Below are 12,953 nucleotides of genomic sequence, written 5' to 3'. Positions count from 1 at the left end.
CAGCATCAATTTTCATGAAAAAGAAACGTGTCCTAAAAAGAAAACTGCGATTTATGTTTCCACTTGAGAGAACAAAACTAAGAACTGGTATCAAAATAAAACTAAGCATCTAATTAGTTGGTTCAATTACATTTTTTGGCTAACCTACACAAAAGCAACAGCTATCATTAAAAGTTGGAGAGTAATAAAAAAAGCACAAACGACAGTTTTTGCTTGCAAGTTCTGTCTTGAATCAGACTGAGTTTTGTAATCATGTAACAAAAGCAAAACGATAAAACCAAAAAAAAACAAGCTCACACTGCCAAATCAAAGCATCAGCTTTCTTGAAAAGCAACGTTTTCTGGTCCTCCCAACTAAACAGCAGTTTTTTCTAGTACAAAACAAAAAACCAGGAACACAAAAAAGCATCAAATTGAAGGAATCAATCATGCTTTCTGGTTTGTCTTGATCTAAAAATGGCTATTATTGGACTTCAGACTAAACAAACTAAAATTAAGCAGAGAAAGTTTCAGCTTCCGAACTTACTCTTATGAATCACACTGATTTTTGTCATCATGCTAGATCAAAGCAAATGAAAAACTAGACCAAACAAACTGATATTAAGCAGAAAAAATTTTAGCTAACAAAGTTGCTCTCATGATTCACAGTGAATTTCGTCATCATGCTAGCTCGAAGCAAATGAAAAACTACTAATTGAAACCAATCACAGTTACCATTCAAAGCGCCAGCTTTCATGAAAATTAGGGCATTCAAGTCTGTAAAAAAATAGCCATTTAAATTAGACAAAAACGACCGAATAAAACAGCATCGTTATGTCAACAAAAAAAGCATCAGACTAGTGTTCAGATGAAAAATGAAAAAAATTAACGAAGGAGCATCTATATACCAAAACAAATTACCTGATTACATGAATTAACTGTACTTTGCAGCTCTTGTCAAAAAGAAATAGCTCTTATTGGACTTCAGATAAAACATAAATAAAACGCAGAGAAAATCTCAGCTTCCGAATTTACTCTCATGAATCAATCTGATCTGGTCATCATACGGGAGGTGAGAAAAACCGAAAGAAAGGAAATCGAACAATCAAGTCAAAGCATCAGCTTTCAAGAGAAAGAAAAGTGCTTCAATAAAACAGCAGAAAAAAACATAAGCAAGAGAGCCAACATCACTGTATCAAAACATATTATCGTATGAGATGAATCAACTACACTTTGCAGCTATGCTCAATAAAAAAAAAGCTTTTGCTGGACTTCAGAAAAACTATAAACAAGAAACTCAGAGAAACTCTCAAAATCCGGATTTACTCTCATGAATCAATCTGATCTGGTCATCATACGGGAGGTGAGAAAAACCAAAAGAAAGAAAATCGAACAACCAAGTCAAAGCATCAGCTTTCAAGTGAAAGTAACGTTCTTCAAAAACACTGCAGAAAAAAGAACATAAGCAAGAGAGCCAACATCACTGTATCAAAAAATATTATCGTATTAGATGAATCAACTACACTTTGCAGCTATGCTCAATAAAAAAAAAAGCTTTTGCTGGACTTCAGAAAAACTGTAAACAAGAAACGCAGAGAAACTCCCAAAATCCGGATTTACTCTCATGAATCAATATGATCTGGTCATCATACGGGAGGTGACAAAAACCAAAAGAAAGAAAATCGAACAACCAAGTCAAAGCATCAGCTTTCAAGAGAAAGTAACGTTCTTCAAAAAAACTGCAGAAAAAAGAACATAAGCAAGAGAGCCAACATCACTATATCAAAACAAATTATCGTATTACATGAAGCAACTACACTTTGCAGCTACCCTAACCAAACAAAAGAAATAGCTTTTATTGGACTTCAGACAAATTATAAAGAAGCAAACGCAGAGAAAGTCTCAGCTTCCAAATTTACTCTCACGAATCAATCTGATCTGGTCTTCGTCCGGGACGAGAAAGAAATAACTGAAAGAAACAAACTCACACTACCAAATCAAAGCATCAGTTTTCATGGAAAAGTTGAGTGTCCTTGAAATTAAACTGCGACTTATGCTTCAACCTAAATGAAGAAAGCTAAGAACCAGTATCACTATAAAACAAAGTATTTGATAACATGAGTCAAACACACTTCCTGGCTAACCTAAAGAAGAGGAGCAGCTATCATTAAAAAAAATAGACAGTAAAAGAAGAGCACAAAAAAGACAGTTTCAGCTTCCAAAGTTACTCTCACGAGTCAGCCTAAGTTTTCTGATTATGCGTAATAAAAGGTATAACGAGATAACGAAAAAAAGCAAAAAAACACTACCAAACAAAGCATCCGCCTTCAAGAAAAAGTAACGCTTTATAGTATCCGAACAAAACAGCAATTTTTTCTAATCTAAAACAAAAAAACCAGGAAGACAATAAAAAAGCATCAAATTGTAGGAATCAACTACACTTTTAGGCTTATCTTGAGAAGAGAATTGGCTATTAATGGTATTCAGACAAAACAAACATAAGCGCAAGCAAAGAAGAGTTCAGCTTCTGAATTTTTTTCATGAATCACACTGATTTGGGTCATGCATTTTGGTCAAAGCAAACGAAAAACTACTAAAAGAAACAAAAAGAGAGTACGAATTGAAAGCAACAGCTTTTATGAAAATAGGGCGTTCTAGTCTTTAAAAAACAGCTATTTCAAATTAGACAAAACCGACCGAAAAAAAACAGCATCGTTATATCAAAACAAAGCATCAGACTTGTGTTCTGATGAAAAAAAGAAGGATCATCACTTAATCAAAACAAATAACCTGAATACATGAATCAGCTACACTGTGCAGCTACCCTCAATAAAAAAAGCTTTTATAGGAATTCAGACAGAAGATGAAAACGCAGAGAAAATCTCAGTTTCCGAATTTACTCTCAAGAATTTACTCTCATCTTACGGGAGGAAACTTTTAAAAATAAAATCGAACAACCAAATCAAAGCATCAGCTTTTAGGAAAAAATAACGAGCTTTTAAAAAAAAAACAGCGGATGCAAAAAAGAACATAAGTAAGAGAACCAACATCTTTATATCAACAGAAAATATCTTATTAAATGAACCAACGACACTTTGCAGCTACCCTTAACAAAAGAAAGTGCTTTTATTGGACTTCAGACAAACTAGTTAGAAGCAAACGCAGAGAAAGTCCCAGCTTCCGAAATTGCTCTCACGAATCAACCTGACCTGGTCTTCATGCGGGACAAGAACCACTGACTATCATGCAGGAAAGGAAATTAAAAATAAAAAAATTATAACGCACTACCAAATAGAAGTATCATTTTTCATGAAAATCATACTCCTTAAGACTAAACTGCAATTTATGCTTCGACTTAGAACGAAATCAAGAATCACTATGACTATCATGCGGAAAAGGAAATTCAACATGAAAAAACTAAATCGCACTACCACATCAAAGCATCATTTTTCATGAAAAACATAGTCCTAAGACTTAATTCCATTTTATGCTTTCACTTAGAACAAAACTAGGAACCAGATTCACTACAGCAGAACAAAACAACTGATTACTTGAATCAATAACAATTTCTGGCGTAACTACACAAAAAAAGCTATTATTAGATTTTAGACAGTAATGAAAAAAACAACAACCAGAGGGTCAGCTTCCGAATTTACTCTCACGAATCAGTCTGGGTTTTAACATCCTGCGGAAGAAAAGCAAACATTAAATAACAAAAAAACACATTGCAAAATCAAAGCATCCGCTCTCATGAAAAAGAAACGTTTTCTAGTCTTACAAACAAAACAGCAAATTCTTCTTCAACGAGAAAAAAATTAGAACAAAACCAGCATCACTACAACACAAAGGCATCAGGTCTTATGAAGCAATTACAGCCTCTGCCAAAATTGTATTGCTACTATTGAACTTCCGAAAACAGAACTAAGCGGAAAAAAAAAGATTCGAATTGACTCCCGCGAATCAGTCTGATTTTGATCATCATGCGAAAAAGGAAATAAACAAACAATGCACTACGAAATCAGAGCAACAATTTTCATGAAAATATATTGTGCCTAAAAATAAAAAAACTGCAACTTATGCTTCGACTAAGAACAAAACCAAGAACCACAATGACTATCATGCGGAAAAGAAAATTGAAAAGAAAAAAATTAAATCGCACTACCAAATCAAAGCATCATTTTTCATGAAAATCATAGTCCTAAAGACTAAACTGCGATTAATGCTTCAACTTAGAACAAAACTAGGAACAAGTATCACTATTACAGAACAAAGCATCTGGTTACATTATTAATTACAACTTCTGGCGTAACTAAACAAGTAAATAAAAACTACTATTAGATTTTAGACAGCAATGAAAAAGCACAAACAACCAAAGTGTCAGCTTCTGAATTTTCCGTCACGAATCAGTCTGGGTTGTCATCATGCGGAAGAACAGGAAAAATCAAATGAGCAAAAGAAACAAAAACACGCTAACAAATCAAAGCATCAGCTTTGATGAAAAAGAAACGTTTTCTAGTCTTCCAAACAATACAGCTAATTCTTCTTCAACGATAAAAAAAACTAGAACAGAAAACCAGCAATACTATAACACAAAAGAGCATCAGGTCTTATGAAGCAATTAAAACCTATGCCAAAATTGTATTGCTGCTATTGATTCTCTGAAAACAGAACTAAGCAGAAAAAAAAACAGATTCCCAATTGACCTTCACCAATCAGTCTGATTATGATCATCATGCGGTAAAGGAAATAAACAAAGATTGCACTACCAAATCGGAGCAACAATTTTCATGAAAAAATATTGTGCCTAAAAATAAAACTGCAATTTATGCTTCGACTCAGAACAAAACCAAGAACCACTATGACTATCATGCGGAAAAAGAAACTAAGAATGAAAAAATTATATCGCACTACCAAAACAAAGAATCGTTTTTCAAGAAAAACATAAACTCAAACACTAAAATGCTATTTATGCTTCGACTTAGAACGAATCTAAAAACCAGATTCACTATAACAGTACAAAGCATCTGAATACATGAATCAATAACAGTTTCTGGCGTAACTAAACAAAAAAAGCTATTATTAGATTTTGAACAGTAATAAAAAAAACAACCAGAGTGTCAGCGTCCGAATTTACTCTGGGCTTTAACATCATGCGGAAGAAAAGCAAACAGTATGTAACCAAAAAAAACAATAACACACTACTAAATCAAAGCATCAGCTCTCATAAAAAAGAAACGTTTTCTAGTCATACAAACAGAACAGCAAAGTCTTCTTCAATGAGAAAAAAAACTAGAACAGAAAACCAGCAATACTATAACACAAAAAAGCATCAGGTCTTAGGAAGCAATTAAAACCTTTGCCAAAATTTTATTGCTGCTATTGATTTTCTAAAAACAGAACTAAGCAGAAAAAAAACAGATTCCCAATTGACCTTCACCAATAAGTCTGATTATGATCATCATGCGGTAAAGGGAAAAAACAAAGATTGCACTACCAAATCAGAGCAACAATTTTCATGAAAATATATTGTGCCTAAAAATAAAACTGCAATTTATGCTTCGAATGAGAATAAAACCAAGAATCACTATGACTTTCATGCGGAAAAAGAAATTAAGAATGAAAAATTTATATGGCACTACCAAAATAAAGAATCATTTTTCAAGAAAAACATAAACTCAAAGACTAAAATGCTATTTATGCTTCGACTTAGAACCAAACTAAAAACCAGATTCACTATAACAGTACAAAGCATCTGAATACATGAATCAATAACAATTTGTGGCGTAACTAAACAAAAAAGCTATTATTAGATTTTGGACAGTAATAAAAAAACAACCAGTGTCAGCTTCCGAATTTACTCTGGGCTTTAACATCATGCGGAAGAAAAGCAAAAAGTATGTAACCAAAAAAACAATAACACCTTACTAAATCAAAGCATCAGCTCTCATGAAAAAGAAACGTTTTCTAGTCATACAAACAGAACAGCAAAGTCTTCTTCAATGAGAAAAAAACTAGAACAGGAAACCAGCAATACTATAACACAAAAGAGCTTCAGGTCTTATGATGCAATTATAACCTTTGCCAAAATTGTATTGCTGCTATTGATTTTCTGAAAAAAGAACTAAGCAGAAAAAAAAAACAGATTCGAATTGAGTATCACGAATCAGTCTGATTTGGATCATCATGCGGTAAAGGAAATAAACAAAGATTGCACTACCAAATCAGAGCAACAATTTTCATGAAAATATATTGTGCCTAAAAATAAAACTGCAATTTATGCTTCGACTAAGAACAAAACCAAGAACCACTATGACTATCATGCGGAAAAAGAAAATAAAAATGAAAAACAGTCCTAAACACAAAACTGCGATTCATGGTTCAACTTAGAACGAAACTAAGAACCAGTATCACTATAACAGAACAAAGCATCTGATAACATGAATTAATTACAACTTCTGGCGTAACTAAACAAGTAAATAAAAGCTATTATTAGATTTTAGACAGTAACGAAAAAATCACAAAAAAACCAGAGTGTCAGCTTCCGAATTTTCTGTCACGAATCATTCTGGGTTTTGTCATCACGCGGAAGAAAAGGAAAAATTAAATAACCAAAAAAAGACAAAAACACGCTACCAAATCGAAGCATCAGCTCTCATGAAAAAGAAACGTTTTCTTGTCTTATGAACAAAACAGCAAAGTCTTCTTCAACATGAAAATTATTAGAACAGAAAACCAGCATGACTATAACACAAAAAGGCATCAGGTCTTCTAAGCAATTACAACCTTTGGCAAAAACGTATTGCTATTCTTGAACTTCTGAAAACAGAACTGAGCAGAAAAAAAAACAGATTCCGAATTGACTATCACGAATCAGTCTGATTTTGATCATCATGCGGTAAAGGAAATAAAAAAACATTGCAATACTAAATCAAAGCAGCAATTTTCATGAAAATTTATTGTGTCTAAAAAGAAAACTGCAATTTAAGCTTCGACTAAGAACCAAACCAAGAACCACTATGACGACTATCACGCGGAAAAGAAAACTTAAAATGAAAAAATTAAATCGCACTGCCATAACAAAGCATCATTTTTCATGAAAACCATAGTCCTAAAGACTAAACTGCGATTTATGCTTCAACTTAGAAGGAAACTAAAAACCAGATTCACTTTTACAAAACAAAGCATCTGAATACATCAATCAATAACAATTTCTGGCATAACTAAACAAAAAAGCTATTATTAGATTTTGGACAGTAATAAAAAAAGAACCAGTGTCAGCTTCCGAATTTACTCTGGGCTTTAACATCATGCGGAAGAAAAGCAAACAGTATGTAACCAAAAAAAACAATAACACACTACTAAATCAAAGCATCAGCTCTCATAAAAAAGAAACGTTTTCTAGTCATACAAACAGAACAGCAAAGTCTTCTTCAATGAGAAAAAAAACTAGAACAGAAAACCAGCAATACTATAACACAAAAAAGCATCAGGTCTTAGGAAGCAATTAAAACCTTTGCCAAAATTTTATTGCTGCTATTGATTTTCTAAAAACAGAACTAAGCAGAAAAAAAAACAGATTCTCAATTGACCTTCACCAATAAGTCTGATTATGATCATCATGCGGTAAAGGGAAAAAACAAAGATTGCACTACCAAATCAGAGCAACAATTTTCATGAAAATATATTGTGCCTAAAAATAAAACTGCAATTTATGCTTCGAATGAGAATAAAACCAAGAACCACTATGACTTTCATGCGGAAAAAGAAATTAAGAATGAAAAATTTATATGGCACTACCAAAACAAAGAATCATTTTTCAAGAAAAACATAAACTCAAAGACTAAAATGCTAATTATGCTTCGACTTAGAACCAAACTAAGAACCAGATTCACTATAACAGTACAAGGCATCTGAATACATGAATCAATAACAATTTCTGGCGTAACTAAACAAAAAAAGCTATTATTAGATTTTGGACAGTTATAAAAAAACAACCAGTGTCAGCTTCCGAATTTACTCTGGGCTTTAACATCATGCGGAAGAAAAGCAAAAAGTATGTAACCAAAAAAACAATAACACCCTACTAAATCAAAGCATCAGCTCTCATGAAAAAGAAACGTTTTCTAGTCATACAAACAGAACAGCAAAGTCTTCTTCAATGAGAAAAAAACTAGAACAGAAAACCAGCAATACTATAACACAAAAGAGCTTCAGGTCTTATGATGCAATTATAACCTTTGCCAAAATTGTATTGCTGCTATTGATTTTCTGAAAAAAGAACTAAGCAGAAGAAAAAAAACAGATTCCGAATTGAGTATCACGAATCAGTCTGATTTGGATCATCATGCGGTAAAGGAAATAAACAAAGATTGCACTACCAAATCAGAGCAACAATTTTCATGAAAATATATTGTGCCTAAAAATAAAACTGCAATTTATGCTTCGACTAAGAACAAAACCAAGAACCACTATGACTATCATGCGGAAAAAGAAAATAAAAATGAAAAACAGTCCTAAACACAAAACTGCGATTCATGGTTCAACTTAGAACGAAACTAAGAACCAGTATCACTATAACAGAACAAAGCATCTGATAACATGAATTAATTACAACTTCTGGCGTAACTAAACAAGTAAATAAAAGCTATTATTAGATTTTAGACAGTAACGAAAAAATCACAAAAAAACCAGAGTGTCAGCTTCCGAATTTTCTGTCACGAATCATTCTGGGTTTTGTCATCATGCGGAAGAAAAGGAAAAATTAAATAACCAAAAAAAGACAAAAACACGCTACCAAATCGAATCATCAGCTCTCATGAAAAAGAAACGTTTTCTTGTCTTATGAACAAAACAGCAAAGTCTTCTTCAACATGAAAATTATTAGAACAGAAAACCAGCATGACTATAACACAAAAAGGCATCAGGTCTTCTAAGCAATTACAACCTTTGGCAAAAACGTATTGCTATTCTTGAACTTCTGAAAACAGAACTGAGCAGAAAAAAAAACAGATTCCGAATTGACTATCACGAATCAGTCTGATTTTGATCATCATGCGGTAAAGGAAATAAAAAAACATTGCAATACTAAATCAAAGCAGCAATTTTCATGAAAATTTATTGTGTCTAAAAAGAAAACTGCAATTTAAGCTTCGACTAAGAACCAAACCAAGAACCACTATGACGACTATCACGCGGAAAAGAAAACTTAAAATGAAAAAATTAAATCGCACTGCCATAACAAAGCATCATTTTTCATGAAAACCATAGTCCTAAAGACTAAACTGCGATTTATGCTTCAACTTAGAAGGAAACTAAAAACCAGATTCACTTTTACAAAACAAAGCATCTGAATACATCAATCAATAACAATTTCTGGCATAACTAAACAAAAAAGCTATTATTAGATTTTGGACAGTAATAAAAAAAGAACCAGTGTCAGCTTCCGAATTTACTCTGGGCTTTAACATCATGCGGAAGAAAAGCAAACAGTATGTAACCAAAAAAAAACAATAACACACTACTAAATCAAAGCATCAGCTCTCATGAAAAAGAAACGTTTTCTAGTCATACAAAAAGAACAGCAAAGTCTTCTTCAATGAGAAAAAAAGTAGAACAGAAAACCAGCAATACTATAACACAAAAGAGCATCAGGTCTTATGAAGCAATTATAACCTATGCCAAAAATGTATTGCTGCTATTGATTTTCTGAAAACAGAACTAAGCAGAAAAAAAACAGATTCCGAATTGAGTATCACGAATCAGTCTGATTTGGATCATCATGCGGTAAAGGAAATAAAAAAAATCCACTATGAAATCAGAGCAACAATTTTCATGAAAATATATTGTGCCTAAAAATAAAAAACTGCAACTTATGCTTCTACTAAGAACAAAACCAAGAACCACAATGACTATCATGCGGAAAAGAAAATTGAAAAGGAAAAATTAATTCGCACTACCTAATCAAAGCATCATTTTTCATGAAAATCATAGTCCTAAAGACTAAACTGCAATTAATGCTTCAACTTAGAACGAAACTAGGAACCAGTATCACTATTACAGAACAAAGCATCTGGTTACATTATTAATTACAACTTCTGGCGTAACTAAACAAGTAAATAAAAACTACTATTAGATTTTAGACAGCAATGAAAAAGCACAAACAACCAAAGTGTCAGCTTCTGAATTTTCCGTCACGAATCAGTCTGGGTTTTGGCATCATGCGGAAGAACAGGAAAAATTAAATGAGCAAAAGAAACAAAAACACGCTACCAAATCAAAGCATCAACTCTGATGAAAAAGAAACGTTTTCTAGTCTTACAAACAATACAGCTAATTCTTCTTCAACGATAAAAAAAACTAGAACAGAAAACCAGCAACACTATAACACAAAAGAGCATCAGATCTTATGAAGCAATTATAACCTATGCCAAAATTGTATTGCTGCTATTGATTTTCTGAAAACAGAACTAAGCAGAAAAAAAACAGATTCCCAATTGACCTTCACCAATCAGTCTGATTATGATCATCATGCGGTAAAGGAAATAAACAAAGATTGCACTACCAAATCAGAGCAACAATTTTCATGAAAATATATTGTGCCTAAAAATAAAACTGCAATTTATGCTTCGACTAAGAACAAAACCAATAACCACTATGACTATCATGCGGAAAAAGAAATTAAGAATGAAAAAATTATATCGCACTACCAAAACAAAGAATCATTTTTCAAGAAAAACATAAACTCAAAGACCAAAATGCTATTTATGCTTCGACTTAGAACGAATCTAAAAACCAGATTCACTATAACAGTACAAAGCATCTGAATACATGAATCAATAACAATTTCTGGCGTAACTAAACAAAAAAAGCTATTATTAGATTTTGGACAGTAATAAAAAAACCAGTGTAAGCTTCCGAATTTACTCTGGGCTTTAACATCATGCGGAAGAAAAGCAAACAGTATGTAACCAAAAAAACAATAACACACTACTAAATCAAAGCATCAGCTCTCATGAAAAAGAAACGTTTTCTAGTCATTCAAACAGAACAGCAAAGTCTTCTTCAATGAGAAAAAAACTAGAACAGAAAACCAGCAATACTATAACACAAAAGAGCTTCAGGTCTTATGATGCAATTATAACCTTTGCCAAAATTGTATTGCTGCTATTGATTTTCTGAAAACAGAACTAAGCAGAAAAAAAACAGATTCCGAATTGAGTATCACGAATCAGTCTGATTTGGATCATCATGCGGTAAAGGAAATAAAAAAACATTGCAATACCAAATCAAAGCAGAAATTTTCATGAAAATTTATTGTGTCTAAAAAGAAAACTGCAATTTATGCTTCGACTAAGAATAAAACCAAAAACCACTGACTATCATGCGGAAAAAGAAAATAAAATTGAAAAACAGTCCTAAACACAAAACTGCGATTTATGGTTCAACTTAGAACGAAACTAAGAACCAGTATCACTATAACAGAACAAAGCATCTGATTACATGAATCAATAACAATTTCTGGCGTAACTAAACAAAAAAAGCAATTATTAGATTTTGGACAGTAGTGAAACAAAAACAAGAGTCTCAGCTTCCGAGTTTACTCTCGCGAATCAGTCTGATTTTGATCATCATGCGGTAAAAGAAAAAAAACATTGCACTACCAAATCAGAGCAACAATTTTAGAAAAAAAACTGCAATTTATGCTTCGACAAAGAACAAAACCAAGAACCACTATGACTATCATGCGGAAAAAGAAATAAAAAATGAAAAAATTAAATCGCACTACCAAATCAAAGCATCATTTTTCGTGAAAAAAAATAAACTCAAAGACTAAAATGCTATTTATGCTTCGACTTAGAACGAAACTAAAAACCAGAATCACTATAACAGTACAAAGCATCTGATTACATGAATCAATAACAATTTCTGGCGTAACTTAACAAAAAAAGCTATTATTAGATTTTGGACAGTAGTGAAAAAAAAACAAGTCTCAGCTTCCGAGTTTACTCTCACGAATCAGTCTGATTTTGATCATCATGCAGTGAAAGAAAAAAAACATTGCACTACCAAATCAGAGCAACAATTTTCATGAAAATATATTGTGTCTAGAAAAAAAACTGCAATTTATGCTTCGACTAAGAACAAAACCAAGAACCACAATGACTATCATGCGGAAAAGAAAATTGAAAAGGAAAAATTAATTCGCACTACCTAATCAAAGCATCATTTTTCATGAAAATCATAGTCCTAAAGACTAAACTGCGATTAATGCTTCAACTTAGAACGAAACTAGGAACCAGTATCACTATTACAGAACAAAGCATCTGGTTACATTATTAATTACAACTTCTGGCGTAACTAAACAAGTAAATAAAAACTACTATTAGATTTTAGACAGCAATGAAAAAGCACAAACAACCAAAGTGTCAGCTTCTGAATTTTCCGTCACGAATCAGTCTGGGTTTTGGCATCATGCGGAAGAACAGGAAAAATTAAATGAGCAAAAGAAACAAAAACACGCTACCAAATCAAAGCATCAACTCTGATGAAAAAGAAACGTTTTCTAGTCTTACAAACAATACAGCTAATTCTTCTTCAACGATAAAAAAACTAGAACAGAAAACCAGCAACACTATAACACAAAAGAGCATCAGATCTTATGAAGCAATTATAACCTATGCCAAAATTGTATTGCTGCTATTGATTTTCTGAAAACAGAACTAAGCAGAAAAAAAAACAGATTCCCAATTGACCTTCACCAATCAGTCTGATTATGATCATCATGCGGTAAAGGAAAAAAAACAAAGATTGCACTACCAAATCAGAGCAACAATTTTCATGAAAATATATTGTGCCTAAAAATAAAACTGCAATTTATGCTTCGACTAAGAACAAAACCAAGAACCACTATGACTATCATGCGGAAAAAGAAATTAAGAATGAAAAAATTATATCGCACTACCAAAACAAAGAATC

The sequence above is a fragment of the Symsagittifera roscoffensis genome, chromosome 3 (assembly GCF_963678635.1).
Source record: "Symsagittifera roscoffensis chromosome 3, txSymRosc1.1, whole genome shotgun sequence".
In the NCBI taxonomy this organism is placed as follows: domain Eukaryota; kingdom Metazoa; phylum Xenacoelomorpha; order Acoela; family Convolutidae; genus Symsagittifera; species Symsagittifera roscoffensis.
Note: the sequence above shows the minus strand (reverse complement) of the source record.